Source organism: Nelumbo nucifera, chromosome 1 (assembly GCF_055504915.1).
Source record: "Nelumbo nucifera cultivar China Antique chromosome 1, China Antique-T2T, whole genome shotgun sequence".
Taxonomy (NCBI): domain Eukaryota; kingdom Viridiplantae; phylum Streptophyta; class Magnoliopsida; order Proteales; family Nelumbonaceae; genus Nelumbo; species Nelumbo nucifera.
In genome coordinates, this window is record NC_142649.1 from 210,197,576 (window position 1) to 210,217,866 (window position 20,291).

The 20,291-nt window shown below is 41.4% G+C and overlaps 1 non-coding gene and 1 pseudogene across 1 annotated transcript; one reads left to right on the plus strand and one right to left on the minus strand.

Moving 5' to 3' along the window:
- LOC148804447 (uncharacterized) overlaps positions 1-20,291 on the minus strand; it is a 150,998-nt pseudogene that overhangs the window by 16,822 nt on the left and 113,885 nt on the right.
- Positions 9-115, plus strand: LOC148804450 (small nucleolar RNA R71). The gene has a single exon (XR_016081578.1). It is a non-coding gene; the product is annotated as a small nucleolar RNA R71 (small nucleolar RNA).

Here is a 20,291-nt window from a genome sequence, read left to right on the forward strand (position 1 = left end):
CCTTAGGTAAGCCATGGTGAGGGCAGCTTCTCTGTAAATCCTTAAATCTTTTCCAAGCGTCATACAATGATTCATTCTCAAATTGCTGAAAGGTAGTGATGTCTTTGATGATCTTTGCGGTTTTAGCTGGGGGAAAATACTTAGCCAAGAAAGCCTGTGCCAGCTCTGCCCATGTGGTTATGGAATTTGCTGGTAGAGAATTTAACCACGCTTTAGCTTTATCCTTCAAGGTGAAAGAGAAAAGCCTCAGCCTAATAGCATCATCTGAAACTCCATTGTATTTGAAGGTATCACAAATTTCCAAGAAATTTGCGATGTGAGCATTAGGGCCTTCATTGCCCATGCCATAAAACTGCACGCTTGATTGAAACATTTGGAGTAGAGCTGGCTTAATCTCAAAGTTATTGGCATTGATGTTTGGCCTTGTGATACTCTGTTGTGTACCATGTAGTCCAGAAATAGCAAAGTCTCTAAAAGTTCTCTCATTATCTTGTCGGTCTACTTGGTTACCTCCATTATCTTTTGCCATCTCTGAAAGCCTTACTTGCTGAGATTTCCTATTTTCTCTAACAAACTTCTCAATTTCAGGTCTGAACCGAAGAAGTTTGGGTTGTGAACTTTGAGTTGTTTGCTTACACCAAAACACTACCTAAAGAAAGAAAGTAAACAAACAAAGTTTGCAAAAACTAATAAAAAACTGCGCTATAAATCAAGAGAAACTAAATTAATTATGGTGTTAAATAAAATACATTCCCCGGCAACGGCGCCAAAAACTTGACCGCTATCCGCAAGAGTACGGAGTCATGCAAGTAATATAGTAAGGAATACAGAATCGTTCCCACGAGGAATGAATTATTTAGCCACCTATTAATTTCTTCTCAATACAATCCCATGAGGGTTGTTATATTCCAAGGTGTTCCTAAAAGCACTAGTCAATCTTTCTCAAGAGTCGACTAGCTAACCCTTTGTTCAACTAAATGAAATTACAATCGATGAATTCTCATTCTTTCGATCGAAATTCTCTTTGCATAAACACAAGCTGTTAATACACCTATAAGGAAATCCTACCAACAAATGATATCTCTTCCTAATTATTGGTCAAATAAGTGTTATTAATTCCACCTCGACTATCATCTCTCGATGGATAATCTTGATTAAAGAATGAATCATAGGTGATCAATCAATGATAAGTAATCAGCACAAATAACACAATATAGCAAGAACCTCATCAATTTTATTAATGACTGAAAATCAATGCATGATCAGGTATTAGTCCCTAACAATAGAAACCTAGCCCCTCATGATGTAATTAAGAACAAGCAAACTACCCTAATTAATTTCAGATCAAACCACTTTTAATGATACGAAGAGTACTGCATACAAGAATTGACAGGACCGATTTATTAATCAGATCTTTAGGTTGTCCAACTGAAGTGAATTTAGTCTTGGGTTGGTGAAACCCTAATTTGTGAGCAGCCTCTCTCGAGTGCAGCCCACCCTATCTATGTACGACAATTCCTATATCTCTATTAGAAATTAATCACCATAGATGAATTAAGTACACAGAATTCACAGGTCATCAATTCAAGTATGAATGAGTGCTAACCGAACCATGCAACTTATCTCTAAGATGCATTCAGTCCATTTTCTTGATTAGATGATCTGATTACCTAAACTCTTTCTCAAGTAATTCAAGTAATCCAAGATGCAAGAACAATTCGGCCAAGATTATTCTATAAATCGAAACCCAAATCAAAATCCCAAGACTAAATCACACTCAATAGGATCTGCTAAAAATTAATTACAAGTTAGAATTAAAACTCATCATGGTTCGCATAAAAGAAAGAAAGAAAGAAGAAAGATTCAATAGAGAAACCTCAAGAAACCCTAATCAAATCTAGGTTACCAAACTGCATAACCAAAGAAGAAGACAACTTATGAATCTTTCAATCAATCTTCGATCTCCTTGCTATGCTCCTTCTCCAATTCGCATTCAGTAGCCCTCTCTTCTCTCTAGCAATTCCTCTTCTTCAATTTTCTTTTTGGGGTTCGAACCCTAATCCTTTCTTTTTCTTTTCGTTTTATACCTTTCCTCTTCTCTAAAGGCAGCCGCCTTTCTCCCCTCTAGGGCTGCGAATTAGGCTACTGTTCTTGGTGGGCCGAACTACTGTTCTCTTGATTTTCAGCTGGGTCTTGCTTCTTTGTGGGCCGAAGTGAAGGTAGGAGATATCCACCATATGGACACCCGAATCTTGTGGAATAGAATGGGCGAATTTCAAAAAAATTCTCTCCATCCTACTGAGAATCATATTCCTTATTTTAGAAGTCATATTTTTCAAGGATCAATCTTGAACCATGAACCGAATCAGATCCGAACAAAAGCAGTAGGAAAGGGATATACCTAACACAGAGAAATAGTATCTCCCAATGGAGGTGTTCACGCCCAAGGAAGGAACCAAAAAATGCTCCCACTGAAAATGGCGCAGTGCAGGATGGAGCAGAATCAACAGCATTCTTCAAAAGAACCAGATCCTTCGCAAGAATCAGCTGGACGACACTTGAGCACTTCTTCCAATCAGCCCTTTCACAATGGATTGATATCAAGATCCAATCTTGATCACTCCTACTGACAAGAGGAGATCGAACTGGCAGATATGGCGGCGGCAGGAAGGAGGCGGCAAGAGAGATTTCACGCAATGACGCTGAATTCTCTCTTCTGTTATTTCAGCTTTGAAGACAGAATGTGATGAGTATCTAAAGGCTGCCGCCCCCTCCTCCTTTTATAACCTTAAAGGGAACAACTCCTAATTCCATTAGGAGTTGGTGATCCAAATCATATTTGGATCAGAATTTCCTTTAAGTGATAAGGGTAAAACCTTATCTTATCTGCAGATTAGATCAGCCCCCCCCCCCCCCCTAATCCTATTAGGAGGTTTCCATATCTGAATTACACTCAGATCTGGACTTACTGAGTGGATAGGGTTAAGACCCAATCCTATCTGCTAATCTAAACTCAGAATTCGCCCCTCATTTAACTGATCAAGTCAGCCCAATTCGAAATGGGCTTTAGGCCCAATAAGGTTATGTGCTCACTTAGCCTTCCAAACTACTACCCAGTTGGGCTTCCTTGTATGGCGTGGGACCCAAACATTGATCTACACATCAGCCACATGGGTTCAGCCCAGCCTTTGTTACAAGGCCTGGCCGAATACACTGTTATGCACAGTGCACCCCCTGAAACCTTATAACACCCAGGGACTGTGGGCAGATGCAAGATTAGCCCATCAGGTATTACCCTCAATGGCCTTACACTTAACCTCTCTGCCCATAATGATCAAACACTACCTGACAAGAGAGGACCTCTCCCTCGGCTGCAAGGAACAGTGTTGCACTCTCTACTCACATAGATCCCGAGAATTAAAACCCTTTTGCAAACGTTTGGAAACCATAATATATATATGTATATCAGTATACAAATATATTTTGCAAAAAAAAATTTCAACGATTGAAATCGGCTCCCGGCAGTCTTGGTTTCCATCAGAGAGAGTGCATCCCCGATCATTACCTTTGTCCGACAAAGGGGCTGATCCTGTCACTATGATCACCCACTCAGATGAATTCTCAGACTGTCCCAACATACCCAGGTTTTGACCCCCGCTAAGGATCTCACTTATTGGCATATCGAAGACAACCCAATCTGACACCTAGTGCAGTATCATAATTGAGTCTAGGGGTCAGGTGTAACTTTCCAGTTTTGCCAATCAATCTCCAAGGTCCAAGGCAATACTGGAAATCTGGTCCGATTCAAAGATTCAATTAATCCTACACTGCATGTGCCTTGGGTCTCACCCTGGCGGTTGATACAGGCCACCCCAACATTTGGCAACACACCAGTGTCAGCCTTGATAGGATAAATCTCCCTAGACTTATCCAATGGTTGTGAACATTCTAAACTAACACGAGTCTCATAAGTGTCCAGTTTAAGGGTATTACACAGAAACACACCACAGGAACTTGTATCAAATATGTACTTTATTCATTTACAATAAATTCGTAATGTACATCATTCTGAATGGAGCTAAGGGCATACAACTGTCTAACACGAAGTGCTCCCCTTTTCACCCTAGATTGTCCCAAATTGACACAGAACCTTCATCTTTGGCGATTAGTTACCTGAAAAGTGAGAAAACATCCGAATGCATTAAATTGACTCATAAATACCCAAATTAACCCTAGAATCTCAACAATTAAGCCTAAAAACACCCCAAGTTCTTATGAATAACTTAAGCTTATCAAGTATCTCTATCAACCTTGCAAATGACTCTTTTCCCATTCTAAGTTGATTATAACAATCAATTTCCTTTGTATGATAAAGGCGTTTTAATAAATCATTATTTGTACATCTCGACTATTGAATGGTTCTTTATTAACATAATTAAAATATTCATCTACTAAGGCAATGCATACTCTAGTACTGTAGTAGTAGAAGAAGCAGCACCAACAATTGCAATCAGTGTCAGATCATCCAAACTATCCATCTAAAGTACATTCAATGAGAAATTTTTAAAATTTTCAACGAAAGGTATAAGGATTAACTTTATAAAACATATATCCTCATACTAAAACCACTATTTAAATATGCGATCATATGACACTTATATGGATGAGGTTAAGCTTTTCATAACTTTTTTTTTCCAAAACAAAAATGAAATTTAGGAAGGAAAGTATGTCAATGCTCCATTTTGTCTCTTTTGTTTACATGCATTTATAAAGATAACTAGAAGAGAAGAAGAGAACTAGAAAATATGAGAATATGTGAGAAAGAATGGAGGAGAAGCAAAAAAAAAAATCTATCTGCTACCAATTTCATATCTACTTATATATAAAAAGAAGCAATCAACAACTAAATATCAAAGAATAAACAAGATCCATGGTTGTAAGCTAGCTAGCAACTCAACTGATGAAATTTATTGTAACCAACACTACCAATTTTAGTTTTTGGGAAACAAGAAGAGAGAAAAAAAAGTGGAGCTTCTATATGATATATGCAATAGTGAATAATAAATTGGTTAATTATACCTATATACAACTTTGAGCATGTTTATACAGCTCTTGAGAAGTTGTTGAAAGATTTTTTTAGGCAAATGGGATAAACAACTGAGGGGTGGGAGTTTAACTCATTCCCAAACACCAATTAACCCAAAGGAAGATTGAATTTGATCTAGGTCTCTATTACAATGACCATGTTACATCACCAACTCAGCCAGTTGGCACCTTCATGAATTTCCTAAGAAATTCCACCCCACTATTATGATTCTTCTTGATGTTCTTGATCTTCCCCACCCTTCTGTTGAAGTGACTTAAGTCCCACCTTTTTGTGACAAATGACAACCTGATGCACCCCCTCCCTTTGAGCTTGGGACTGGTAGTGCAAGACAAGCTTCAACACCAATGGAGTAATCTTTCTTTCTAAATACTACTGAAATTGTTGGCTTCATATGTTTGAATATTCTCAACTATCCATTCATTTTCTTCTATAAATGATGTTTCGTTAGAAATATGTAAAATTTATGATTTAGTAGTAAGGTCTCTTTGCAGTTAAAAATGTCATTGTTATTGCCTCTATAATCATAGCCTAAATGTTTTGTCATTAATAAAGTTCTTTTATGTACTCAAATACTTTATTCTGAACAGTATTATGGGATGATTAATTTCATGCAACATTTATCACATTACGTGATGGTGGCTTACGCTTAGTTCTACTCAAAGATTCTTTAATGTGTAGACTTATGTCTTTTTAGCCCCACATATTAGTGTAGCTGTTATTAGGTTCAATTTTGATATGGTGAAATTCTTATCTCCTTTCTCTTTTCCTGCTCTATTTTTCTTTATTGTTGGAATTAAATTATCTACTACAATAATGCAAACTTGTTCTGATGAGTTTTCTGTAGTTTTGTTGCTATTTGGAAGTATTATTTATAGCTGTGTATGTAAATGTATGAAAAAGGCTCAGTAGTCAGGTTAACTAGGAAGTAGGTGTTGGACAGTTTTGTATGCCCTTAGCTTCAATCAGAATGATGCACTTTATGAGTTTATTGTAAATGAATAAAAGTGCATATTTGATTCATGTTCCCTTGGTAGGTTTCTATGTAATACCCTTAAATTGGACACTTAATGAGACTCGTGTTAGTTTAGAATGTTTGCAGCCAGTGGGTCGGTCTGGGGAGACCTATCCTGATAAGGCTGACACTGTTGTGCCACCAAGTCGGTTGGGGTGGCCTGTCTCAGCTGCCAGGGTGAGACCCTAGGCACATACAGTGTAGGATTAATTGAATCTTTGAATTGGACCAGATTTCCAGTGTTGCCCTGGACCTTGGAGATTAATGGGCAGAACTGGAAAGTTACACTCGACCCCTACACTTGATTATGATACTGCACTAGGTGTCGGATTGGGCTATCTTTGATGTACCAATCAGTGTGATCCTTAGTGGGGGTCAAAACCTGGGTATGTTGGGACAGTCTGAGAATTCATCTGAGTGGGTGATCACAGTGACAGGATCAGCCCCTTTGTCGGACATTGGTAATGATCGGGGATGCACTTTCACTGATGGAAACCAAGACTGCCGGCAGCCGATTTCAATCGTTGAGATTTGTTTTGCAAAATATATTTTATATGAGATATAAAAGTATATATATATATTATGGTTTCTAAAATGTTTGCAAAAGGTTTCAATTCCCGGGATCCATATAAGCAGAGAGTGCAACACTGTTCCTTGCAGCCGAGGGAAAGGTCCTCTCTTGTCGGGCAGTGTTTGATCATTATGGGCTGAGAGGTTAAGTGTAAGACCATTGAGGGTAATACCTGATGGGCTAATCTTGCATCTGCCCACAGTCCCTGGGTGTTACAAGGTGGCTTGGCCCAGGGACCACTTAGGGTAAGTGTTGGGCTCATAGAACCCATTTGATGGGTTTCAGGGGGTGCACTGTCCATAGCAGTGTATTCGGCCAGGCCTTGTAATAAAGGCTGGGCCAAACCCATGTGACTGATGTATAGATCAATGTTTGGGTCCCACGCCATACAAGGAAGCCCAACTGAGCAGCAGTTAGGAAGGCTAAGTGAGCACATAAGCTTAATGGGCCTAAAGCCCATTTCGAACTGGACTAATTTAATAAGTTAAATATGGGCGAATTCTAAGATGGATCAACAGATAGGATAGGGTCTTAACCCCATCCACTCAGAGAGTCCAAATCTGAATATGATTCAGATCTAGAAACCTCCTAATGAGATTAGGAGAAGGCTAATCTAATCTGCAGATAAGATAAGGGTTTATCCTTATCACCTAAAAGGATGTCTGATCCAAATATGATTTGGATCAGCAACTCCTAATTGGATTAGGAGCTGATCCTTTAGGGTGACAAAAGAAGGAGGGGGCGCCAGCCTTTAGATGACACACATACTCACATCCTCTTGAGAGCTGAAATCACAGAAGGAAGAATTAAGCAACGCTGCAGAATTCTTTCTTGCCGCCTCCTTGTTCTTGCCGCCCAAGTTTGCCAGTTCGATCTCCAGTTGTGGGAGAAGTCAAGATTTGATCTTGACATCAGTTCTTGGTGAAATGATTGATAGGAAGCTGTGCTCATGTGCCATTCTATTGTTTCTTGCGAAGGACAAAGTTCTTGGAGAAGAACACTGCTGATTCTGCTCCATCCTACACTGCGCCATTTTCAGTGGGAGTAGTCTTTGGATCCTTCCTTGGGTGTGAACACCTTCATTGAGAGATAATATTTCCTTGTATCAGGTATACCTCTCTCCTACTCCTTTTGGTTCATATCTGATTCAGTTTATGGTTCAAGATTGATCCTTGAAAATATGATTTTCTAAATAGGGAATGCGATTCCCAATTGAAGGGAGAGAAAAATTTTTGAAATTTGCCCCCTTTATTCCGCAAGATTTGGGTGTCCATACGATGGATCTCTCATCGCTTCAGTTGTATCAGAGCCAGGTTCAAATCTTGAACCAATTTGTTTCAGATCTGAACCTGCGCAAATGGGCAGAAGGCGTTCTACCCGATTTGCGCAGATAAGGGTTTTGGGAAATTTGTTCCCAAAATTATGGGCAAATAATCTGAAATTAATTTTTATATAAATCTTATTATTGTTTAGAATTGTTCTTTATGGTTTTCTTGATTTATGGCCTGTTCATACAAGAGGAGATCGAAGTCTTGAATTGCGTAGGGAACCTGCGATTTTGTAGATTATGGATTATTTTATTACATTTGGTCTGTAAAATATTTTTTTTTTATTTTTTAAACTGAATGTATAGGTATTCGATCTGATGTAATTATTAATAGAAATTAGGATTTCTATTTATTTTATTTTGGACCGAAGATGGCGGCGCAAGGAAGGAGATTTCGCAGATGGGAGAATCGCAATCTGTTATTTGCAGTTTATGAAACTGCAAACTGTGATCTAACCTCTGTTTTGCAGGATGCATTGTGCGAACAACCCTGTTTGACTGATTCTTGATTTTCTTTCATCAGTGTTTAATTTCATATTATTTTCATGAATTAAAGATCAAACCCTAGACCCATTCGAACCAAGATTGGTTCAAATTGTTTGGACCGAATCTAGGGTTCGATCAAGGCTGAAAGTCAGCCCTAATTTTCCCACTCATTGGCCTGAGGATTGATATTTAATTAAATGGTTAATTCGGCCCAACCTGTAAAGGCCTAGTTTTAAATGGTTAAAATTGCTAAAAGCCCACTCTACGGATAAAGCTATATGGGCCGAACCCATCAACCCTAATTCGGCCCATATACCTAGATAATATTAATGGTTAATATTATGGATTTAAATTGGGTTTCAAAAGGGCTTTACAGATAATTAATTGATCGGATAATTAATTGATCGGATCAATATTATGGTTAATATTGTGTGATGTGCTACGTACATGGGCCATAAGTACTTGGCCCATGCTCAATCGACAGTGGCTCTTGCACACACCATGGCTGAATGCACATCATTGCCATGGTGTCCCTTTTGGTCATTAGATGACCTCCCTCAGTGGTGGGCCCCACACCTCATGGAGAGGTTACATGTGGAACCCTAGCTGATTTAGGCCCACTAAAATCTGGCTTTATGAAAGTCAGTTGGAGCCACTTTGGTTTGACCTAGATCAAACTAGGGCGTAATTGACTGTTCCCTCCAGCTAATATGAGTGCACGTGATAGGGAGATTTATATGATGAACACTCTAAAGGCCCTTCCATCATTAGCATGAGGATGGGTCATTCAGTAATGAGGAAACACACTAGAAAATGGGCTATCCATTTGCTATTGGGCTTGTTTGAGTGTTTCATAAGATGATAGGGGCGTCATAAACCGATGTGGGAGGGGCTTCACCAGGCCAAAGGGAAAAACTCATATGATGAGTGGATATGATCCTTCACAGAAAGGTGGTGGGGTTATGTAGCTGAAACAGTTGGCTCCATGCACCCTATGTGGTTTCCCACATTTCCAGAGACAACCCGCAGTCTCCGTCACTGGGAAAGGAGTGAAATCTCGGAGATGAATAAATGGGAATGGAATGTAGATTAAAATCCATACCTATGTAATGAACATGAATCAAATTAGGTTGTGGACTGATGTTTGCTCTTTTATCAGAAAATGGCAAACGAACAATTTGCAAAGTTGCTTGATGACAACAAGTTGAAGGGCCCAAACTATGTTGACAGGTACATGAACCTTATGCTGGTCCTAACTTCTGAAAACTTAGACAAAGTGGCTAAGAATCATACCCTGAAGCATTCGGGTAATAGGGCTTCTGAGGCCCGAATGAGAGACTATCAGGAATGGGAGGAGAAAATCTCCCTTGCCCAGTGTTACATCATTGCCACCTTGGACAACCCAATACAGAGGCAGTTCAATCAGATCGAACTTGCCAAGGATATATTGTACAGTTTCAAGATGATGTATGAAGAGCAGAATCGTTCTACTCGACAGATGGTCTTGAAACAGTTCATGACTGCACAGATGTCCAAGGGCCAACAAGTTCACGACCATTGTCTTCGGATGATGGGTTACATCAACGAACTGGAGGCTCTTGGATCCGGGCTGGACCTTGCGACCCAGATAGATGCTATCCTTAATTCTTTGCCTCCTTCCTTTAATCCGTTCATCATGAACTATAACATGAACAAGCTAAATGTCAGCTCACAAGAGCTTAGCAATATGTTGCAAGGAGCTGAAGAACTTGAAGGGATGAGAGATCCATCCTATGGATGCCGAAAGATTGCGGAATAAGGGGGCGAATTTCAAAAATTTTTCTCTCCCTTCAACTGTGAATCGCATTCCCTATTTAGAAAATCATATTTTCAAGGATCATTCTTGAACCTTAAACTGAATCAGATCTGAACCAAAAGGAGTAGGAGAGAATTATACCTGATACGGAGAAGTAGTACCTCCCAACGGAGGTGTTCACGCCCAAAGAAGGATTCAAAAACTGCTCCCACTGAAGATGGCACAGTGCAGGATGGAGCAGAATCAACAGTGTTCTTCTCCAAGAACTCTGTCCTTCGCAAGAATCAGCAGGATGGTACGTGAGCACAGCTTCCTTTCAATCCTTTCTTAAAGAACTGATGTCAAGATCCAATCTTGACTTCTCCCACAACTGGAGATCGAACTGGCAAATAGGGCGGCAAGAACAGGAAGGCAGCAAGAGAGTATTCGCAGGGTGCAGAATTCTCTCTTCTTGTTTTCAATAGTAAAGGAAATCTGATGTCTTGTCTCTTGGCTGCCGCCCCCTTCTTTTGTTAACCTAAAAGATCAGCTCCTAATCTAATTAGGAACAGCTTATCCAAATCATATTTGGATGAGACTTCTCTTTAGGTGATAGGGATAAACCCTTATCTTATCTACAGATTAGATTAGCTAATTGTGATACTATCCCATTGTCCTTTAAGTAGTCCCTGAATTTGTCAGAGAGATACTCACCACCTCGATCTGATTGAAGGTCTTTAATTTCTCTCCCTAACTGTTTCTCGACCTCTTGTCTAAACTCTTTGAATTTTTCAAAGGATTCAGACTTGTGTCTCATTAGGTACACGTAACCATATCGTGAAAAGTCATCTGTGAAGGTGATGAAATACACATGTTGATTTCGTGTCCTAACACTCAGGGGACCACATACATCAGTATGTATTAGGTCAACTGTGCCTGTACATCTTGCTTTGTAAGCAAGGCTCACAAGTGGGAAGATCTTCTACAGTTAGAAAATCCAAAGGACCATCCTTTACCAACCTTGTGATTCGGTCAACACCGATGTGGCCAAGTCGGTAATGCTACAGACACGTGGGATTAACTGTATCACGGGCTCTCTTCTTGGGGATTTCAACTGACGTAGTTTCGGTTATGTTAGTTTCTAGAGAAGGATGTAGAACATAGAGACCATTCTCCAGTTCCCCGTATGCGATGAATCTGTTGTTTCTTTTAATAGTAATCGTATTACTAAAGAAGACAGAATAACCATCTGCACATAGTTTTGAGACAAAAATCAAATTTTTCCTTAAATTTTGTACATAAAGACAATCTTTCAGAACAATTATTCCTTCTCTAAAAAATAACTCCACTGTTCCTATGGCTGCGGCTGCAACAGTTGCAGTAGTCCCCAAGTAGAGTGTGACTTCTCCTTTACTCAGCCTTCTGCTTACCTTGAACCCCTGCAGTGAGTTACACGCATGAGTTGAAGACCCAGAGTCAATACACCAGAACGCAGAAGCTATCAACAAATTGGTTTCTATAACACAAGTTTCGAAGTTACCTTTCTTGGATTCCAGGTAGGCAGGACAATTCATTTTCCAGTGGCCGGTCATCTTGCAGAAGTGACAGGCATCCAATGCTTTGTCTAAAAGAATGGTAGGATCCATCTAATGGACGCCATAAAGGTTGCGGAATGGGTGGGGCGAATTTCAAAAATTTCCTACCTTCTCCCAACTGGGAATCATATTCCCTGAATTTAGAGTACAATATTCAAGGATCTACTTGAACCCTAATCAAACCAGATCTGTACCAAAAGATAAATGGGAGGATTATACCTGATCCGGAGAAGCAGTATCTCCTAAAGTTGGTGTTCACGCCCAAAGAATGCTCCAAGATCTGTCCCTGCTGAAGATGACACAGCTGTGGATGGAACAGAACCAGCAGGGTGCGTCCTACACACTGGATCCTTCACAAGAATCCCCTGGATGTACTAAACACTGAATTCTTTCAGTCTTTCTTGCAAGACTGATGTCAAGAACTGGTTTCTTGACTTTCTTTTCTGCAAAGATCAAATCTTGCAACAATGCAGATGGCGGCGGCAGGAGGAGATTTCCAGAAACAAAAGGCTGAACTGTTTTCTTATCTGGAGAGAATGAGATCTAATCTCAATTCGCAGGAACCTTTCTTGCTTACCAGAACCTCTTGGATCGAAATCTGATTTCCTTTTCTTGGTTCATTCGAAAATCTCCTCTCTTTTCTTCTTGATTAAGAAATCTCCTAATTAGGAGTTATCCCAATCCAAATCAGTATTTGGATAGGGGATAATCTTAATCCCTTTCCCAGATAGAGTTAGCTTACTCCTGATCTTATCAGGAGGTTACCAGATTCAAATCTGATTTGAATTTGGTCTCTAAGAGTGGATAAGGCTAAGAGCCCAATCCTTTTTGCTAACTTCAATCTCAAATTCGCCCCATTGATGGGTGATCATATCAGCCCACTTCGAAATGGGCTTTTGGCCCATTAAGTATTCAGTGTTTAATTAGTTTCCAATCTGCTGCCCAGTTGGGCTTCTTTGTATGGCGTGGGACCCAAGCATTGATCTACACACCAGCCACATGGGTTCGGCCCAGCCTTTAATACAAGGCCCAGCCAAATTCACTGAAAATCTCAATGAACCCCTTGAGTCCATCGTATGAACCCTATGGGCCCAACACTTACATTAAGTGGTCCCTGGGCCAAGCCATCTTATAAAAACCCAGGGACTGTGGGCAGGTGCAAGATTAGCCCATCAGGTATTATCCTAAATGGTCTTACACTTAACCTCTCAGCCCTTAATGATCAAGCACTGCCCGACAAGAGAGGACCTCCCCCTCGGCTGCAAGGAACAGTGCCGCACTCTCCTCTCACATGGATCCCGGGAATTAAAACCATTTGCAAACATTTTGAAACCGTACATATATGTAAATATATTAATTTTGCAAAAACAAAATTCCAACGATTGAAATCAACTGCCGGCAGTTTGGTTTCCATCAGAGAGAGTGCATTCCCGATCATTACCCTTTGTCCGACAAAGTGGCTGATTCTGTCACTATGACCACCCACTCAGATGAATTCTCAAACTGCCCCAACATACCCAGGTTTTGATCCCCACTAAGGATCTCACTGATTGGCATATCAAAGGCAGCCTGATCCAGCACCTAGTGAAGTGTCATAATCGAGTCTAGGGGTCAGGTGTAACTTTCCAGTTTTGCCCATCTATCTCTAAGGTCCAGGGCAAGACTGGAAATCTGGTCCGGTTCAAGGATTCAAGTAATCCCATGCTGTATGTGCCTCGGGTCTTACCCTGATGGCTGAGACAGGCCATCCCAACACTTGGTGGCACACCAGTATCAGCCTTGGCAGGATAAATCTCCCCAGACTTATCCAACGGCTGTGAACATTTAAAACTAACATGAGTCTATACAAATGTCCAGTTTTAGGGTTTTACACAGAATTAAACCAAACAACATGAATCAAACATGCACTTTATTTATTTCCACTAAACAACAAAAGTACATCAAAATGATTGAAGCTAAGGGCATACAAAACTGTCTAACAGCTCCCACTTGCATTTAGGTCCAATCTGGTACAAGCCGGAGTCCCATACTTTCCACGTGTTTCTCAAACACCTTCTGTGTCAGTGGCTTAGTCAATGGGTCTGCCACATTATCCGCTGATGCTACCTTTTGAATTAGGACGTCCCCTCTACCAACGATCTCCCGCAGTACATGGTACTTCCTCTCGATGTGCTTTGACTTCGAGTGGGCCCGAGGCTCTTTAGCCTGGGCGATCGCTCCATTGTTGTCACACAACAACGGGATGGGTGATGTGCTGGATGGAATCGCTCCCAATTCGTGTATGAATTTCTTCATCCACACGGCTTCCTTGGCAGCTTCACTTGCGGCAATGTACTCGGCCTCGGTTGTGGAGTCTGCAGTGGACCCCTGTTTGCTGCTTTTCCAGCAAACAGCACACGATCCTATCATGAAAACATACCCAGATGTAGACTTTCTATCATCTGGATCCGACTGGAAATCGGCATCGGTATACCCTAGAACTTGCAGTGAACTACCATCGAATTCCAGACAAAACTCTTTCGTCCTTCGAAGGTATTTGAGTATGTTCTTCACAGCAGTCCAATGCTCCTGTCCTGGGTTTGCCTGGAATCTGCTTACCACACTCACCGCCTGAGCTATGTCCGGGCGAGTGCACAACATGGCATACATGATGCTCCCCACAGCTGAGGCATAGGGAACGTCTCTCATGCTCTCAATCTCCTCAGAAGTCTTGGGAGACATCTTCTTGGAGAGAGTGACTCCGTGCCTGAAAGGAACGTTTCCTTTCTTGGAGTTTTCCATGCTGTATCTTTTGACAATTTTGTCAATGTAAGCAGCCTGGGATAATCCAATTATCCGCTTCGATCTATCTCTATAGAGTCGAAGACCCAGTATGTATGAAGCTTCTCCGAGATCTTTCATGGAGAACTGCTGTGATAGCCATACCTTGACCGAAGTCAACATTCCTACATCATTCCCAATGAGTAGGATATCGTCCACATACAAGACTAAAAAGGTGATCTTATCCCCACTGGATTTCCTGTAAACACAGGGCTCATCCGGATTCTGCTCAAAGTCAAACGTTTTGACTGCAGAATCAAAACGGATGTTCCAACTCCTAGAAGCCTGCTTAAGTCCATATATGGATCTATTAAGTTTACATACCATGTGTTCCTGACCGGCAGCAATGAAGCCTTGCGGCTGCTGCATGTAGATATCTTCACTAAGATTTCCATTCAGGAACGCTGTTTTGACATCCATTTGCCAAATCTCGTAATCATGGTACGCTGCTACAGCTAGCAGGATCCTAATGGATTTAAGCATGGCCACCGGTGAAAAGGTTTCCTCATAGTCGATGCCTTCTTTCTGAGTATACCCTTTCGCCACCAAACGAGCTTTAAAGGTCTCAATCCTGCCATCGGGGCCCTTCTTCCTCTTGTAGATCCATTTGCAACCAATTGCTTTTACCCCGGAGGGCGGATCCACTAGAGTCCAGACTCCATTGGTCTCCATTGAGTCCATCTCGGCTCTCATGGCCTCCACCCACTTCTGGGAGTCTATGTCTAACATAGCTTCCGCGTAAGACACGGGATCCTCTTCACTAGTCAAGGCTTCCACCAGGTAACTATCCTGGTCATAACCATATCGGACTGGTGGTCTGGATACCCGGGTGGACCTTCTAGGTTGGTCATTACCTGGAACTTGTGGGTCATCTCCCACTGCTCCTGAGCTCTCCTCATCAAGAACTATTTCCTGACGATGGGTGTCCAGGATGTAATCGGATTCTAAGAATCGGGCGCTTCGACTGCAGAACACTTTCTGCTCACTTGGGTCATAGAATAGATAACCCACCGAATCCTTTGGGTAGCCTATAAACAGGCAACGGCTGGTTTTAGATTCCAACTTGTCCGCACTTGTTCTTTTAACGTGTGCAGGACAACCCCAAATCTTCAAGTGTCTCACACTTGGCTTCCTTCCGGTCCAAAGCTCATATGGAGTTTTCGGAACTGATTTGGTTGGAACCCTATTCAGCACGTAGATAGCAGTCTCTAATGCGTATCCCCAAAAGGATGTGGGTAATTCTGAGCGTACGAGAAGTGACCGGACCATGTCCAACAAGGTCCTATTTCTCCTCTCTGAAACACCGTTGAGTTGAGGTGTAGCAGGAGGAGCTAGTTGTGACACTATCCCATTGGCCTTTAAGTAGTCCCTGAATTCGTCAGAGAGATACTCGCCACCTCGATCTGATCGAAGGGCCTTAATTTCTCTCTCTAACTGTTTCTCGACTTCCTGTCTGAACTCTTTGAACTTTTCAAATGATTCAGACTTATGTCTCATTAGGTACACGTAACCATATCGTGAAAAATCATCTGTAAAGGTGATGAAGTACACGTGTTGATTCCGTGTCCTAACACTCAGGGGACCACATACATCAGTATGTATTAGGTCAAGTGTGCCTGCACATCTTTCAGGCTTACCGTCAAATGGCCGCTTAGTCATCTTACCTTGGAGGCAAGGTTCACAAGTGGGAAGATTTTCTACGGTTAGAAAATCCAAAGGACCATCCTTTACCAGTCTTGTGATTCGGTCGATACCGATGTGGCCAAGTCGGTAATGCCAGAGGCACGTGAGATTTACTGTATCACGAGTCCTTTTCTTGGGATTTTCGACCGATGTAGTTTCGGTTAAGTTAGTTTCCAAAGAAGGATGCAAAACATAGAGACCGTTCTCTAGCTCCCCGCATGCGATGAATTTATTATTCCGTTTAACAGTAATCATATTACTAAAGTAAACAGTATATCCATCAGCACACAATTTTGAAACAGAAATTAAATTCCTTCTCAAGTTCTGTACATAAAGACAATCTTTAAGTACAAGGACTCCTTCTTTAAAAACTAATTCTACGGTTCCTATTGCCGCAGCTGCAACACTTGCAGTTGTTCCCAAGAACAGTGTCACTTCACCTTCACTCAGCCTTCTGCTAACTTTGAACCCCTGCAGTGAGTTACACGCATGAGTTGAAGCCCCGGAGTCAACACACCAGGACACAGAAGTAACTAACATATTAGTTTCTATGACACAAGTTTCGATATTACCTTTCTTAGATTCCAGGTAGGTAGGACAGTTCCTCTTCCAGTGGCCGGTCTGCTTGCAGAAGTGACAGACATCAAATGCCTTGTTCTTCTTCTGCTTCTTGGGTTTGGTAGTCTTCTTCTGGGGCTTCTTTGCCTTTCTCTTTCTCTTGCCCGATTTGTTAGCTTCAGCAAGCATAACCACAGGCTCATCCTTCTTGAGTAAATCCTCGGCCCTCTGCAACATATTGCTGAGTTCCTGGACGCTGACATTCAGCTTATTTATATTGTAGTTCATAGTGAACGCATTGAAGGAAGAGGGCAAAGAATTTAGGATGGCATCCACTTGCGTGCCAAGATCTAGCCCGGATCCAAGAGCTTCAAGTTCGTTGATGTATCCCATCATCCGAAGACAATGGTCATGAACTTTCTGCCCTTTGGTCATCTACGCGGTCATGAACAATTTCAGGACCTTCTGTCGAGTAGAACGGTTCTGCTCCTCATACATTGTCCTTAGACTGTCCAATATGTCCTTGGCAAGTTCGATCTGATCGAATTGCCTCTGTATTGAGTTGTCTAATGAGGCAATGACAAAGCAGCGGGCTAGGGAGTTCTTATCCTCCCAATCTTGGTAGTCCCTCCTACGGGCCTCAGAAGCCCTATCACCCGGACGTTCCGGGGCAGGATTTTTCACTACCTTGTCTAACTTTTCAGAAGTTAGGACCAGCATAAGATTTCTGTACCAGTCGGCATAGTTTGGGCCCTTAAGCTTGTTATCGTCTAGAAGCTTTGCAAATTGACCGTTTGCCATTTTCTGATAAAACAGCAAAATCATTAGTCCACAACCTTAGTTTGATTCATGTTTACCTACATAGCTATGGCTTTTAATCTATGTTCCATTCCCATTTGTTCATCTCTGAGATTTCCCTCCTATCTCAGTGACGGAGACGACGAAATGTCTCTGGAAATGTGGGAAATCACATGGGGTGCGTGAAGCCAACTGTTTCAGCTGCATAACCCCACCACCTTTCTGTGACGGATCATATCCACTCATCAAACATGTTTCCCTTTGGCCTCTGTCAGACAAGGTTCAGAGCCGTTTTCAGGTAAACCCTTCTGTCAGTGAGTGCACACCCATCATATTCAGGTTACGCCAAGGTACCGTGAGAGAGTTCCCATTTTCTGGTGAAGCCCCTCCCACATCGGTCTATGACGCCCCTATCATCTTATGAAACACTCTAACAGATCCAACAGCAAATGGATAGCCCAATTTTATGGTGCGTTTCCTCATTACTGATGGACCCATCATTGTGCTAATGACGGAAGGCCTTTAGAGAGTCCATCATATGGATCTCCCTATCACTTGCATTCATATTTGCTGGAGGGAACAAAATCACGGCCTAGTTCTAATTTAGGTCAAACCAAAGTGGCTCCCACTGACTTTCATAAAGTCAGATTTCTGGTGGGCCTTAATCGGCTAGGGGTTCCGTACGCATCCCTTTTCAGGGTTGTGGGGCCCACCAGGCAAAGAGGGGGGTCATCCAATGACCTTCAGGGACACCATGGCAATGATGTGCATTCAGCCATGGTGTGCGCAAGAGCCACTAACGAGTCATCACGAGCCAAGTACTTATGGCCCATGGTCGCAGCACATCAAACATCCAAACATCACATGTAAAGGAGGAATTGATCCAATCAATTAATTGCTGTAAAGCCCATTCAACGGCCCATTTAAAAACCAAGTCATTAACGATTAATGTCCACTAGGTGTATGGGCTGAATCGCAGACAGCAGTTCGGCCCATACAGCTTATCTCACAATAATGGGCTTTTGCAGTTTTAACCCTTTAAAACTGGGCTTTACAGGTGGGCCGAATTAATCCCTGTAATTGAACATCAGATTTGGAACAAAAGTGTGAGACAATTGGACTGAGAACAGCCCCTTTCGAAACCCAGATTTGGTCCAAACAGTTTTGGTCCAATCTAGTCCGAAATGGTCCAAAACTGATTTTCAATTCAAGAATTAATTATTGAATGATCTGAAATTAACAGTTTTGATTTCTAGCAAACACAAAACAATTATGGACTGTTCGCACCACCTGCAAAACAGAGGTTAATCACAAGGGTTGCAGTTTCATAAACTGCAAATCGCAGAAAACGATTTCTCCATCTGCAAATCTCCAGCGCCGCCATCTTCTTCCATCTTCTTTAATCAAGAAAAATAACAGAAATCCTATTTCTATTAATTACATTCTTGATCAAATCCTATACATTCAGTCTAAAAATAAAAAAAAAAAAAATTATTTACAGACCGAATTTAATGAAATAAATAAATAGAAAAGAAAAAGGGTGCGCAGACCATCTGCGCTAAAACTGCACTGCGATCTCCAGGTTTGAACAGTCCATTAAATCAAAATAAATAAAGAACAATTCCAAATAAATTTTGGATTTAATAGAAATTAATTTCAGATCAATCGCCCTTAACAAGAAACAGTTTCTTGAAAAAAAAAAAAGACAATCTGCGCAATCTTGAAAGAACACCTTCTATCCATCTGCGCAGGGTCAGATCTGATTTTCTTTTGGTTCAAGATTCGAACCTGTGGCTCTGACACCACTGAAAGAATGGTAGGATCCATCTAATGGACGCCATAAAGGTTGCGGAATGGGTGGGGCGAATTTCAAAAATTTCCTACCTTCTCCCAACTGGGAATCATATTCCCTGAATTTAGAATACAATATTCAAGGATCTACTTGAACCCTAATCAAACCAGATCTGTACCAAAAGATAAATGGGAGGATTATACCTGATCCGGAGAAGCAGTATCTCCCAAAGTTGGTGTTCACGCCCAAAGAATGCTCCAAGATCTGTCCCTGCTGAAGATGACACAGCTGTGGATGGAACAGAACCAGCAGGGTGCGTCCTACACACTGGATCCTTCACAAGAATCCCCTGGATGTACTAAACACTGAATTCTTTCAGTCTTTCTTGCAAGACTGATGTCAAGAACTGGTTTCTTGACTTTCTTTTCTGCAAAGATCAAATCTTGCAACAATGCAGATGGCGGTGGCAGGAGGAGATTTCCAGAAACAAAAGGCTGAACTATTTTCTTATCTGGAGAGAATGAGATCTAATCTCAATTCGCAGGAACCTTTCTTGCTTACCAGAACCTCTTGGATCGAAATCTGATTTCCTTTTCTTGGTTCATTCGAAAATCTCCTCTCTTTTCTTCTTGATTAAGAAATCTCCTAATTAGGAGTTATCCCAATCCAAATCAGTATTTGGATAGGGGATAATCTTAATCCCTTTCCCAGATAGAGTTAGCTTACTCCTGATCTTATCAGGAGGTTACCAGATTCAAATCTGATTTG